The 14,988-nt window shown below is 42.0% G+C and overlaps 1 long non-coding RNA gene across 50 annotated transcripts; it reads left to right on the forward strand.

The window, feature by feature from the left end:
• Positions 1-300: 300 nt before the first annotated feature.
• Positions 301-13,612, forward strand: LOC123091121 (uncharacterized). Of its 50 annotated transcripts, XR_006442866.1 has the most exons (18): positions 301-547; positions 654-779; positions 1,058-1,450; positions 1,547-1,650; positions 2,000-3,299; positions 4,496-4,600; positions 5,186-6,114; positions 6,233-6,349; positions 6,434-6,857; positions 7,762-8,536; positions 8,639-8,740; positions 9,225-9,264; positions 9,684-9,867; positions 10,363-10,534; positions 11,175-11,296; positions 12,933-12,991; positions 13,213-13,287; positions 13,390-13,612. It is a non-coding gene; the product is annotated as an uncharacterized lncRNA (long non-coding RNA). The 50 variants fall into 50 exon arrangements; XR_006442851.1 differs by having other exon boundaries at positions 10,363-11,296; XR_006442865.1 differs by having other exon boundaries at positions 13,213-13,612.
• Positions 13,613-14,988: the final 1,376 nt, after the last annotated feature.

Genomic DNA, 14,988 nt, shown 5'->3' on the forward strand with positions numbered 1-14,988 from the left:
CTCCGCCGGTCAATTTTCGTCCCACCTCCACTGGTTTTTTTTCGTCCTAAAAAAATCTACGGAAAAAAACCGACATGACCCGCACGAACGCACGCACGCACAACTCGCGGAGCAGACCCATTCGCCGCCGCCTATCCCTGCGCTACCTCCTTCGAGATAATATGCCGGCTCAGTCTCTCAGAAAAGCTCATCTCTACTTCTAATGAAGCAGTTGGTAGTCTTCGCCGGTCAATTTTCGTCCCACCTCCACTGGTTTTTTTTCGTCCTAAAAAAATCTACGGAAAAAAACCGACACGACCCGCACGAACGCACGCACGCACAGCTCGCGGAGCAGACCCATTCGCCGCCGCCTATCCCTGCGCTACCTCCATCCCTTCGCCGCCGCCCTCCCACCAAGCCGCCGCCGATCCTGGAGCTACCTCCATTCCTTCTGCGCCGCCGATCCTGGAGCTACCTCCATCCCTTCGGCGCCGCCATCCCATCAAGCCGCCGCCGATCCTGGAGCCATCTACCCCTGGATCCCTTCGCGGGCGCCGATCCCGTCGAGGTACCTAGCGGATCACTTCCCGGGCACCGATCCCGTCGCTATGAAGACTGCAACCATTTGAAGCCGCCGATCCCCTTGCCATCGTTGATCCCTTTGCAACGTTCAGGAGCCGACGCCGATCCCCTTCAGGAGCCATCTGATATGAACGCACGGGCACGCCGATCCCATTCAGGAGCCGACGCAGGATGAGGCAAGCCCCCGCGCGTCAATCGCAGAGAGCCTCGCGATGCAGGTGAGCTCATTCCCGCGGCCTCTTTCGGTGCCAATTTGGCGTGGTTTGGACGGTGCTTTCTCCGGACATCTGCCCGGCAGCGCTATGCGGGCTCCCCTCCAAGTCCTCGGTGCACGCCCAGGCCAAGAATCTGTTGTTGGCCCCGCCCTCGGAAATCCGTTGCTGCTGTTATCGATCCCACTCCCAAATGGATTCCCGAGTCCCGAAAAATAGGTGTTTTCTGATCTATCTGTGTACTGATTTGTATCTTTCTTTCTTCGTCTGCGTGTGATGGCCAGGTACTGCTGCTGCCAGTCAGGATGCAAGAATCTGCTACCAATACTGCAAAAGGAAGATTTCTACAATAACAAGAAGGAAGTATTGTATTTTCTCGCCATTGCCCGTGAGGGCAAAATTTGGTAACTGGTGCATTGTTAATGTTATCCATTATGCCTTTCATCACCACAACCCCCCTTCCTCCTATAAAGTGGCATCCTATCTTTTCTCAAATTCCTCTTCTCAACACAAAAATCGTCGTCTAAAGGTCTTATTATTATCATGTTAAACGCTCTTTTTTGTTGACATGTGTTCCTTCCCTTTTATCTTGCATAGGGAAAATAGGGCCAGAGTAAAATTTGTCAACTGCACTTTGTGATGTTGGCGCTTGGGGTCAGATGGTCCATCGATTGTAGGTATAATTGACTGCATTAGCTGTTCCCATGTAGCTGTTTTGTAGTACTATTGATTTAACTGCCACTGTTTATTCCAGATTTTTATGCCTTCTGTAGGTGTAAATGTAATAGACTGATAATTGGCGACAGGAGATACCTGCATGTATGCCACATTGGGTGACCTTCAGATAATGCTCACCTTCAGGGAAAGCTTATCATAGGTATTTTCTCTGGCCAGATTGTTTGCTGAATGTGTGGAACTGTATAATACGAAGTCATCTCCGTTCACAATCCTTGGTAGGTTGCAGAACTGCTTGTCTTCCTTGGTTATGAATCCAACTAAATTAATCCCTGCTAACGTGTGTTTTGTGCTCAACTGCACTGCAATTTGTCTATGCTGAACCAACTAAGTGGTTATCTTCTAGGTGTGAGATATTTACATTTATTGATTTTTAAGTCTACAAGGAATGTCTTATTTTCCACTTCTTGATTAGCTGACTATGCTCTTCTCCACCTTGCTCATGGGGCACACATACATGTAAATATGCCTTTTTGGCTTTCCCGTTTCAGAAATAGTATCCATGAAGTTTATTGAAGAGAGCGACTCATTTTTTATACTGGATGGGAACGCTTCCATCATAGGCTCCATCTCATCCGATCTTTGAGCCGGTCTATTTTCAACATTTATACGAAGAAGATCTAGCACCAAAGGTTCACCATCGGGATTAACACTGTTTCAGCGATGATATATCTCCAGCTGCATTATTAACGAGCTTTCCAATGACACCATATTGTTTTAGGTGAACACTTTTGCTGCCACACCCACATGTTGTTTTACGTGAACACTTTCCAATGGCTCATTGTTGCTCAGTTACAATTGTGTCGCAATACTATTTTGTAGGGATGTACTTCCCCTGGTATACCAATGACGGATCTATGTGCTCCCAATTGTAACATAGATTGTATTTTTTTTCATCCATGATTTAACTTTCTTGCAAGCAAATTCCTACACAACGCATTAATTTATATCTTGGAGCTTATCTATGTGCTCCCTCTGTAAAGAAATATAAGATCTTTTATATCAGACCTAAGTTATCATGCTCGAGGAAAAAGAGAATGAAAATATGGAAATTTGTACGTAATGCACAATAAGTATGTCAGAATGGAAATTTGTACATAACCTTTCATAGGGTCTTCATTTCAAAATCTTTGTTCTTTACAGTGTCATGTGAGATTACTTATGTCATATCACTCTATTTACTAAAAAATTGATGTGATCATTCACATTTTGCAATCTTTACAATTATATTCCAAGTATAGTGTCCATTGCAATTTCTCATCTCAAGATTGTATATGGACTGTGAGAGCAAAAATTATTTGGTTTACGTATTATCAAAAGTTCCCGCAGCAACGAGTTTATCGCCGAACCGCCCCCAGTGCCGAGTTTATCGCCGGCGCACCCCCAGGCCGCTCTTTTTCGACGCCCTGGGGGGCTGAACGGCTGGAGATGCTCTTAGCGGGCATGCCCTGGTTGAGGCCCCCAAAATTCAGATGACGGCGCTGAGGAGATCACGTAACCCCAAGGCAGGGCGTAGCGACCGGCGAGGAGCGCCTCAAGGGCGTGGCCCCCGATTCGTGGATCGACAGCGTGGAGCCAATCGTGTGCGGACAGGATGTGGCGGTGCTGCAGCAAGCGAGGAGCGCCACTACCGTTCGCACAAGATTCGCCGTCTCGTCTCTGCGATTTGACCGCCGCCGGCGGTCTGCGCTCCACTGTCCGCATCCGAACTCGCCAGAGCCGCGGTGCCCCATGAACCGCCCGCCTCCCCCATTTCGTTTCCGTTTGATGGTAGTGACGACGACGACCAAGGTAGGCCCTTTCCTCCTCCCACTCTTTCTCTATCTCTATCTTTTTTTTCAAAAAGGGGGGACTCCTCGGCCTCTGCATCAGAACGATGCATACGGCCACAAACTCTATCTCTATCTCTATCTGCCTGCACCCTTCTCCCTACGACAATATATTTGGGGGCGGAGCCTAGGGTAGCAGACGCCGGGGCGTGCATCAGTTGGGCAATGCCTTGTGCGTGCAGGACAAAACTGTGAGAGACATGCTATGCGAGTCAATTAGGGATGCCGAATTTCCCTATAAGCTTTGTAGTTTAGAACATACATAAATTGTATTTCAAGGGGGATCAACCAGATAAATAAGTAATGATTGAGGAAGTACACGCTATGTGATCAAGTACATAAATGCAGTAATGATATATTGCTAGGATGATCATAGAGGCTTGTACATGAGGCTTTTGTTGAATAATTGTGAATTGACTTTTTCTTAGGATCCAATCTTTGATCAAACTACACCACCATTGAATTTAGGAAGGCCCATGTACTTTAGTATCACTTCTTAAATTAAACTTGACCATTAATTTCATAACATAGTAATAGCCTATATTTATATTTCAAGAGAAGAACTTGGTTCAAGTTATGCTGGTTATTTTACTCTGTTTTTGTAGCACGGGAAAAAGTTACCTTTACCCAACTGGTGCAGCGGAATCTCTAGCAACCAAACTTGAGACAAAGTCTGGCATATGCTCCATCCAAACAATAGAGGATTAGAGGGCATAGCCGCATGGTAACCATACTTGCACTTAAGAGTGCGCTGCTGAAGTACATGCCATGTGGATAGATGCTTCTACAATGACTGGAGGGTGCATCAATGGGGACGTTGCAACCCCCTGATGGGCAGCATGCAGGGACGCTGCAACCTGCAGTTCATGTCCTTCTCACCAGGCCCCACTTCCTCACCTTGATCTGAAATCATGTGAACTGAAGGAATGCTTGACTGTTTTATAGTTGGTGATTGAAGGGTGGGGTGGCTTCCATAATTTTCTTGTAGTTATTTGTGGTATGACTTTAAAATTAGGATTGCCCAGAACTTTAAATTACTATACAACTTGACCTTCTTGGCGTTGCTGCTTATTGATCACATCCATGCTAACTCAGTAACACTCCTCCCCTACCGTGTCTCAAAGCACACATGAGTGTACTGATTAATTATCTTGACAGGTTGTCACTGAGTCGGCCATGATTCCATATTTTAAGTATAGTTGGACAGTTGCAACTATTTTTCTTCATCACATCGGATACTCGGAAATGTTTTTGCTTGAAGAGGTAATGTGCTGACAAAGGCTCTTTGACTTAATTTAGGCCACATCATTGGGCTTTGTAAGTCACATCCATGCTTAGTTGCTTACTGTTTATTTAGTGCTTAGTTATTTTTCTGTCTTTTTATTTTGATTGTTACTATCATATATTCTCACAAATTTTGCTGAACCAACGTTTTTGACATTTTCAATACCTTTTGATTGGCTATTTCTTTGAAGATTGAACTATGAAAAGGATAAAGGAGAAATATTGTTTAGCTTGATATGATATAATGTACCATTTCAGTCATGTGTATCCAATCATATAGAGACGAGAAAAAGTGTTCTTTATTTGCTTCTTTATGGGATTCCAGAATTTGGCTATTTTTGTTCTCACTGGTTGTCTAAATTGTGGATACCAGACCTGTTGGGTGATGTGCAGATACTATGAACTCCTACAAGTTCTTCAAATTAATGTGTTGTGTTATTGCATTCTAATTTGTTTGGTACAGACGCTGCAATCAACTGGGAGCTACAAGCTTTCCTTTTTCTTTACCATTGCTTTTCCACTACAATTGCTGTTCTTCATTACAGTTGATTTTTTATTTTCTAGATGAAGTATGCCTTTTGTTCAGTCCTATGGAGTTCACAAATTGATCTACAGCTACACTATTTAGAAACTCAAAGGAGCATCAAGGTCGAAGAATTTCTTGGAGATGGCTATATTCCCTAGATCACTCGATCGATCAAAAATTTCCCTTACAAAAATTATCTTATCAGTGCCACTGTGTATTTTGATTAACAAGGTAACAAATAAAGCTAAACTGTTAATAAGATAACAATGTTGAATTCTCTATTGATTTGTTAATTTATGTGAATTTTTTTATAGAGCTGGCATTTATTTGGATATGATTTAACTGTTAATCAGATTTTTGACTTAAACTTTTCAGTATAATTCACTCATTTAGTATTAAGTTAATATTTATGGATCATGCTTTGGCCAGTATATCAATATTTGCTAAAATATGATGACCGTGTGCCATACAGCTGAATTATTTTTGGTGGTTATGAAATGTGCAACGCATGTACCATGAACGCGGCACTTAGTTTGATTTGTTCGGCTATACTGTACCAACCCTCCCAGATCCATAATATAAGGTGTAATTTGATTGTCTAAATTCATACTTTGTCTAAAGACATCTCTTGAAAAAATTTGTCGATGGTTACAAATCATAATCATATGGAAGCTTGCTTGAACACAAATCTAACTATGTCTATTTTATGTAATATGAACTACTCTCTCTCTCTCTCATAATAATTGATGTATTTAGCACTCAAATACGTCTAGCACATCTATTTGAGCGACAATTGATATGGGATGGAGGGAGTACACATTATTTGACTAATTATATAGCAAAGCATGAATTTTGATAGCAAAAATTATTTGACTAATCATCGAGTTTTACACAATCATTGAGGAGAGGCAGCAGGACGGCCCGAGCCAGACGTTTACGCCTACAATGCCCTCATGGAGGCTTACAGGTAGGTGATCCGTCCATCAACCATGAACGATCTATGTATAATTCAAATGGAATTTGTCCATGTTGCTTTAGGTTTGAATTCCGTCAAAAGTGATTGCAAACATAATTTCTGTTCGCAGCCACACAGGGTTTCCACAAGCCGCTATCAAGATCTTTGCCCTAATGCAGCACATGGGTTGCACCGAGCTTCATGCAGCATCTTGGTGGATGTTATGAGAGAGCCTGTCTCCATGGAGGTACATTATGTGTGAATTATTCAAATTCTAGGTGCTCTGATGAGATGCTGAGTCTGACCACCATGGAACTGTGGACGGGTGCAGAGGCTGAGGCCGCGTTTGAGCCACTGAAGCAGCTGGGAATGTTGCTGACCGTGAAGTCACACATGCTGCGGCACATACTAGGTCCGGCAATGTGGCATGGTGGAAGGAGGTGATGGCGCCGGTGCATAAATTTGGCCTCGCCCAGGAGACCTTCACACTCAAAGTCATGCTCAACGCCTACGGCGCTTCGGCTGCCTCGACGAGATTGGCAGCCCTCGCTGCCATGGACTGCCGAGAGACGTGGAACTATGAACATGTAGGGCCAAGCGGGGTACCTGGAGAGCATGAAGGCGATGTTTGTGTCACCGGAAGGGAGGGGGATCACTGTCGATGTGGTGACGTGGAGGTCCTGCATGAGCGCGCACACACACCAGGACAGAGTACCGGATGTGCTTGGACATCGACCTCTAGGTGACAGTCCATGGTACATGCAAAAACTAAATTGTACTTGAAGTTGTAATTGAACCGAATCACCTTTCCATCTTACTTGCACCTTACATGAATTGCGTTCTTGCGTTTTCCATACAATCTGCTTTGTAGAAGCTACTACATCAATTTAAGGAAGTACATCCAACTTGCCTGACCAAGTTCATTATATCCTGTTCATCGGAAGTCTATGTAGACAGTTAGGACCGATAGAGACATACATTTGCTTGAGGTTCTGAATTATATTGTTTGCTTAATGTTTACTGACAAAAAGTAGTGGCAAACCTCTGGTTGAGCAGTAGGATCCTGTTTCTACTCAAAATCCTGAATTACCAGTGATACGGTAGCTTATTGCGATATGATCTACATGATAGAAAACATTGATTTAATTTTTTCTTATGATTGTTTCAAATATCCGATATTGTTTCCCCACAAAAAAATATTGTTCCGGCAGAAATTGATTTTTTTTATTTGGATATTTGAGTAGTATTGTCCATAGCAATAACTTGAAATATGCTTTTATTTTCCTATATCAAAGATACTGCTAATATAGTTTGGAGCTCAGACCAACTCAGTAGATATATGGGTACTTAGGTTTCAGAATTCAGAAATTGAAAATTTTATTCTTTTCCTGCTATATGCTATCTTACTTTAAAAGAATGGTAGCTGATGCAGCCTATCTTTTGCTTTTCCTAAATTATTCTGTAAAATTTATATCCACAATCATAAAAAATTGGTCTGGTCTACAAGATAAATATTTAGGTAGCTGGATTTCAGAAATTAATAATATTGCATTGTCAAGTTCATCAGTTAACATATCGAGACATATTGCATTGTCAGAAGTTTTCCTCTTCTTTTCATGCAAGATCAGTCTCTGATCCATCTCACTCGCATGGATGCAGGTCAAAACCGAGTCGCGGTGTTCACAATGATGGGCACTATTTATATCGAAGGACGAGGAGGACGATTTGGATGACCGTAACCACAATGGCAAGGGCAGCAACATGGTCGTCACCTGCAATGCCGTTGGGTACTGAGATTATGATGTTTGGTTTATTTGTTGAAAGTTACAGCCCATGTTTCATGATTTATTTGCCGCCAGTTAATCATGATATTTTGAAGTGCTCTGGCAATTGCTTGCTGTCTGCATCTCTTACTTTTCAACTTGCTGCATATACAGATATACACCATTAGAATCTGTTTGTACAATATATTTACTTATTCAACATGCTTCAGTTATGCTTCTTTGAAAATCCAGTTGTAGATTGAAGTGAAGCCCCATTTAGATCTTGGCTATAGTATTATTCTTGTCTTATGACTGGTGACAGATTGATATATGATACCGTGACATAGCATATGTGGTACCGTGGTAGTCACATTTGGTGGTAGTTCTGATTGTTTGCTAGATTACGAGATAAGACCAAGTGCTTCTGCAACTCGGTTGCGGATTTGATAGGAACATGAAGACTTGTGCCATGACATGGAGCATGTTCGATTAAAAGGAGTAAGTCAACATACAGCTTGTTTCTTATATTTTATTTAGAGAAAATGATTGTTCCTTGTGTGTCATTTACTTCTACAAATGCAGCATAGTTGCTCCAATATATTGAGCAGGGAAGAAGTTTGTTACAAGTGTTTTATAGAGTTGACGCAAGAGACATCCGACGGGATACATTGGTAGGGACTTCGTGAAAGGCAGACTCCATTTAATCCTTTCCAGCTGCTTACTGAACAGTGAACACCAAGCCCTATTTGATATGCTTAATGATTGACATATAGGTGAAGGAATCGACGAAGAAGCTTCCGTTCAGCATGGTATCTCAGTGGAAGAATATCCGAAGCAAACCTCCGCTACTTCTCTGTTCCCTTTCATTTTTCATGGTAAGACCTTAGGAAGGTAGGAAGACCTTAGGAAGAGCGGGTGGGAGGAAGGGAGGCATGCGCTATAGATGTAGGCGAACAACGCTTGGAAATTATTAGTACTCTACAAAACGTCTGTCCCCTATGATGCCTAGAATGAGCGATAGAGGGTGGAAGGAAGGGAGAGCGGAGGAAGGAAGATGGGGATATATGTAGAGAGAGGGAGACAGGAGGAAGGGAGATGGGCATATATGTAGAGAGAGGAAGATCAGAGAGGGAGGGGAGATTTACAGGACAATTGTCGTTGAGCCACTCAAATATATATGTCTCTGTTGCATCGCATGGGCAATTAACTATAGAAAAATTCAAGGCTATTTTTTAAAGTGACATCTATTCAGCGTGTTCCAACCATTACATGCCTTAATTATAGAATAATCTAATATTATGATTTCTCCAGTGAGCAGTATACTATATACTTAACTGGGACTTTGAATTTGTGCTTCAGGAAAATTTGAACAGACCTCGTCCACGCCGATAGTTTCCAGGTACATCAGGTTGAACAATTTTGTTTATGTTGTGAGTGGTCAATATTCTTTACCGCTGGCCACACATCTCACTTTGTGTTGGTCCCCTAGAATATGCTAATGTTTAGTTTACAATTTTTCAACTATCAAATATCATTGGACTTTACATGGTTTCTTGCAAAATAAAAAAAATAAAATAGACTCATATGGCCCGAGTTTGTTTGCTCAGGAGGATTCTTTCATAGATTATAATAGTCAGTGGCTTAAAAGTATTGTCAGTGCTACAAACATAAATCTGATGAAAGAAGAACATATTTGTACCTTATTGCCGGCTGACTATACACACAAGAACCTCGAAACTCTCATTACTGCGTTATATATTTAGTTGCAATAGTATTTGATTTTTCATGAAGCAATATGCTTACTGTTTCTTCATTCAGTTTCATGTGGCAATGACATGTGGAGGACGACGGTCACGAGCGCATTGTCGCAAGCTCACGGGAGGGAGGCACACATCTCATCCAATGGAAAAGCACGCTCCAAAAAATCCCTAACCCTCCATGGAGCCATTGCTAGGGGACGACGAGATCAACGCCACCCATCACGACCACCAAGATGTAGAAGGTATGTCCTGGTGCTTTCCTAGAATCTTTCCTGCCTCTTGAGAGACCACATGGCGTTCTGGTGGCAGTTTTTGGCCAAGGCTGGAAGCCAAGAACACTTCTTAATTTTGATCATGGACTTGACATTGTGGTCGGCGGTGCGTGGTGCAGTGCGGAGATTTCTTGCCTGGGGTATAACAATGCGTGTTCAATGGGTCGCCTCTTCTCACGCACAAGTCTCAGAGGGAGACAACGACAGCTATTCAGAATAACCACAACAAAATTGTGACATAGGTGGTTAGTGGGAGAAGGAACCTGAGACCGCAGCCGATTCTGCAGCAAGGGTGGTGTGTAGAAGATAGTTGTAGCAAGCATATATATAAGTCACTCTGGAAAAAGTGTGTAGTTATTGTTGTAATAGAGATCCATTCCTATATTTTCACTGATATGCATGGTTGAATAGTACTATGTGTGATATGTGAGAGTAATGTAATACAAAATGAAACATGGTGGACAGGGCATCGTGACTGAGCTGGCGAAGATGTCAGTGGTGGAAGCGGACATGTTATAGAAGATGTTGAGGGTGGCACCGGAGTTAATGGCCAAATGGGGTTCCTCGGCACCGAAGAGAAGGATGCTGCAGCAACACGTACTGGTTGCATTTCCCACCAGAGAAGAACTTATGAATGGTATGTGCGCGATCCATTCATTCTTTCGTTTGATCCTTATTCTCCTCAACTCAGATTCATTTTATTTTGTACTTATGCATGATTTTGATGGATCAATAAATTTAGTGGCATTAATTGCAATGAGAAATATCATATATCCATAAACTTCACATTGTTGTTGCTACGAGTCTGCTGGTCAGCTACTTCCGGTTATCCTCATCAAGAGTTGATAGTCGGATTTCACCAAGAAATAAAAACAGAGGAGAACCCACCAGTCTTACTACCGATAGCCTCAAACAAGAATATGGGTAATTTCCCTTGTAATTATTATTAGATTTGTTGTTTCTGAAATTCAGTCTTCAGAATTACTATGGCTAAGTGAAGGTGATAAATAATTCCAGTTTAAGGAGTACTTGTGGATTGTTTAGATGGAGGAGCACTCTTAGTTTTGTTCTTAGATTTAATTCTGAATCATTTAGTGTGCAATTCAGATTCACGCAGCATTTTTCTTAAATTTTGCCTGCCTGGAAATTATTAATGTCAACTTAATACATAGCATGTCCTGATGTTAAACATGATGCATTTCTTCACTACAGTCTACATAATTGGTACATATAGCATGTCTCTGCCGTCAGCAACCCCGTCTTGCTCACTTTTTCAGCGGCATGGCCTTTTTCCAATCTTATGTCAATTGGTCTTTGCTTTGTGGGCACTAGAAAGGAGACGATCCTATCCACTATCACAATGAAACAAGGGAAACAATTCCTTGCAGTCATCTATAAGGTTAGCATGCTGGGGCTTGGTTGATTCATTTATATTGCTATTTCTATGCACACGTAAAAGGATCTATGTATCCACAATTAATTTGCTTACCCATGTGAGTTTGGGGATATTTTTTCTCTTGTTAAGATGCATGTCAGATCTAAATTCTCTGATATCTATGTATGTAGTGCAGTTTTTATTAGTTAAAAACCTACTACCAGTCCACGCATGAAGGTGCACTTAATTTCTTAGTATTTCTACGTGCATTACCTCTCTTGAATTTACTTAGTAATAGTATTTTGTTATTTGGGTCTGAAGATACCAATATTGCGAAAAGTAAATAATTTGGGAGGAGAGTGAATTGAACTTTATACTGTTAAGGATAGTAAACCAAATTGATTTTTATAGAGGCGTGAACAATCAAACCAAAAAAGGGAGTTGATTAGTAAGGAGACATCTAGGATGTTTCAAATTCTTTCGAAAAGCTCAATATAAATATGTGTAGATGTGTTAAAATTTGTTCACTGAATTTCTGGTAATATAATTAGTACTACTCCCTCTGTTTCTAAATATAAGTCTTTCTTAGATATTCCACTGCGGACTACATACGAAGCAAAATGAGTGAATCTATACTCTAAAATATGTCTATATACATTCGTATGTAGTTTGTATTGAAATCCATAGAAAGACTTATATTTAGAACGGAGGGAGTATATGTTATGGTGGATAAAAATTCATTTAAATACACTATGGAAGTGTTTGGTTGCAGATCGGTAACGCAAACGCAAACGTAATTGGGTTACACTGTTAACGTAAACGGTATGGGCAAAAATCATACTTTGTTTGGCTACCTACGCTGTAACATTAATGAATACCAGAGTTGGGCAAGTACCAGCCGAGGGCGAACCGTTGGCTGGAAGCAGATCCAAGCTGTGCATGGCGGGCGAGGAAGGAGGCGGCATCGTTCGTGTCTTGGGAGCGAGGGCCTGACAGCGAGGCTAACACAATGACAGCAGCGGCGGCTGCAGCGACGGCGCCAGCGGCGGACGCAACGACGGCGACCGGAGCGGCGGCGGATGCAACGACGGCGATGGTGGCGGCTGCAGCGACGGCGCCGGCGGCGGACGCAACGACGGCGATGGTGGCGGCTGTTTGCAGCGGCGCCAGCGACGGACGCAACGACGACGACGGTGGCGGCGATGTGGACAGCTGGTGGCGGCAGAAACGCTTTAAGCAGAAGAGATAGCGAGGAGGGAGACACCGCAGCGGCTTTCATTGCGGATAATTTCGACCGGTAACAAATTTGAACTAGGCTGGGATCTAATACCGCGTTATGTGATTACGGAGCAATCAAAACAAACATGATTTGACGGGATCCGTTGACGCTGTAATCAGGTTACGATACAAAAGCACGAACCAAACACCTCCTATATATACTGTGTACTAAATGGTGGAATCGTTGGCCGCCTGCCGACCTCGACTGACGTAGAGAGGGAGAACGCCCTAGATGGGATGCTCACGCATTTGCGCCTCACCAACGTTCACTGCCTCGCATGCTTCCTAGGCCGAACTGAGATGCCGTCTCGAGCCGCTGCGTTCTCGAAAAAAAATTCTCAGATGCCATTGTTTCATTCACCTGATTCTGATTGTTTTGCAGACTAAAATCATGTTTTGAAATTATATTCATCAAGTGAGAGACACTTCCAATGTGCTAAGGTGCGCAGCTCATCATAGGATTATCACATCTAGAATTCTGGTTCTTAGAGCTTTGGTTTCTATAACCCTTATTTGCTTGTCTTGTCTTTTGTTTTACGGGTTTCAAGCTTCAGCACAAATCTTCTGTAGGAAATCTTGTACTCAAAGTGTAGAAAAATGCCGTTTTTGTGAAATGTCACAGGAGCTACATTACTAACATTGTTGTAATGTTTGTATGGCAGCCTATTCTTTAATCCGTTCAATTACAGAGTTTATGATTATGTAAATGGAGTATGAGATCTGAGAAGAAAAAAAAGGTAATAGTACTTTCGTTCACAGGCAGATTCAACATATCCTCGTTTACTTCCCCATTGTCTTCTGACTGACTCCTTAAATCATCAACATGTGTGTATATATAGTTGCATCTGATTCAAGGAAGATAATGGACAAGTACATTGGTATGAACAGGTCGTCGATTTTGATAGAAAATGCTACAGAATACACATCAACTATTATGCTACAGAATACACATAATTAGTTATAGATCAGTAGGCTACTCATCTGGTTAGTTTTCTCAAGTCATTTCTTCTCTGTGTATATATGTTATTTTCCTTTTTACACTAACAAGAGTTTCGTGCTTTCTGGTATGGTGTGGTGCCCCCCCCCCCCCCCCCCCCCCTCCCTTCATTTAGTGAGTTCTTCCTTAATGGAAGATATGGTATAGGTAATAGTGAGTGTTCTAGCTTGCGCACTATTTCCCCCTGGCCCAAGTTCCACACCATGACATGCCGCCGCCCCGGCCGCCATGTCTGCCACGGCGCCGATGCCTCCCTGGCTCGCGAGACATCCCATGTACATATTGTAACAGACTCCCATGAATACAATTGAGTTGCATCCTATAATCTTCTACATGCGTCATCCGGTTTTAATGGACATGTTCTAGCAAAAAATGTCCCGCTACAGGGAAACCGAGTGGGAAGGGTGTGTTGTAGGGTGGAGTTCTTATGTTGGAACAACGTGTTGGAGGTAACATGGCGAATAGTCCGTACAACTACATTTCTTCCCCACATATGAGTTGGATTTGGGGAAGGCCAGACGGTTGAATTTGGGGAGTCTGCTGGGCACCCATTTGAACACGGCTGAACATATGAGGGAGAAATGAGCTTTGACTTGTTTAATATTGTATAAAAAATATTTGCTGCTAATAATGAGACAAGTTCTGATTTGTAAATGCAATATTCTTCCATGTATACAGAATTACAGGTTGAACGAAATATAAGCCAAAGTTGAATTTCAAGCCTTATTTTACACTAAAAAATAATATAGGTTTGATATATGTGTAGAATAGGATATTTTTCCTTGATAATATACTAGATGAGGTGGTCGTTATCGACATCCTTGTGAAAGTTCGCATGATCTTAGCACGAACCAACTCACAATGCTATCTCGAGCAATGCTTTAGTCACTTGAGTATCTTTTTTTTAGGAAAACACTAGGTTAAAAGCCTACTGCAAAAAATTAGATGCAAAGTTATTATAATTGCCATTTATGATCACGAACGATCTTACCGAATGACTATTCTCATGGCATTCGAAGAAGAGATATACTAGAAGTTGAGCCCAGTTGGAGGGGCCTTAGTCCTTCCGAGCCAAGAAAAATAGATGGGGCATGTCCAAGCTATGAACAGTAGATGAGAAAATGTTAAAATATTTTGTGTTGCCATGGTTCTTAATGGTTAGGTATGTGTTGCAACCTGTATGGTTTCAAGTGTCTAATTTCATGTGTAATGGTTTGCCAGGGAATTGCAAAATGCAATCAAGTGTCTGGTTGTAGAATCGTGGAATAAGGGAACAAAATCCTGCATGTGTTCTCTTTAATTAATAGATATATTTTCATGGGATGATTGGACTTAAGCATAAAAAGGCATCTTGTGCCACCTATCAAATGCACAATAACAAGTTCTATGTTTTTGTACCACTTCCTTTATTTTCCGCGTTAGATCTGATAGTATATGTTAG

The sequence above is a fragment of the Triticum aestivum genome, chromosome 4B (genome assembly GCF_018294505.1).
Source record: "Triticum aestivum cultivar Chinese Spring chromosome 4B, IWGSC CS RefSeq v2.1, whole genome shotgun sequence".
Lineage (NCBI taxonomy): Eukaryota > Viridiplantae > Streptophyta > Magnoliopsida > Poales > Poaceae > Triticum > Triticum aestivum.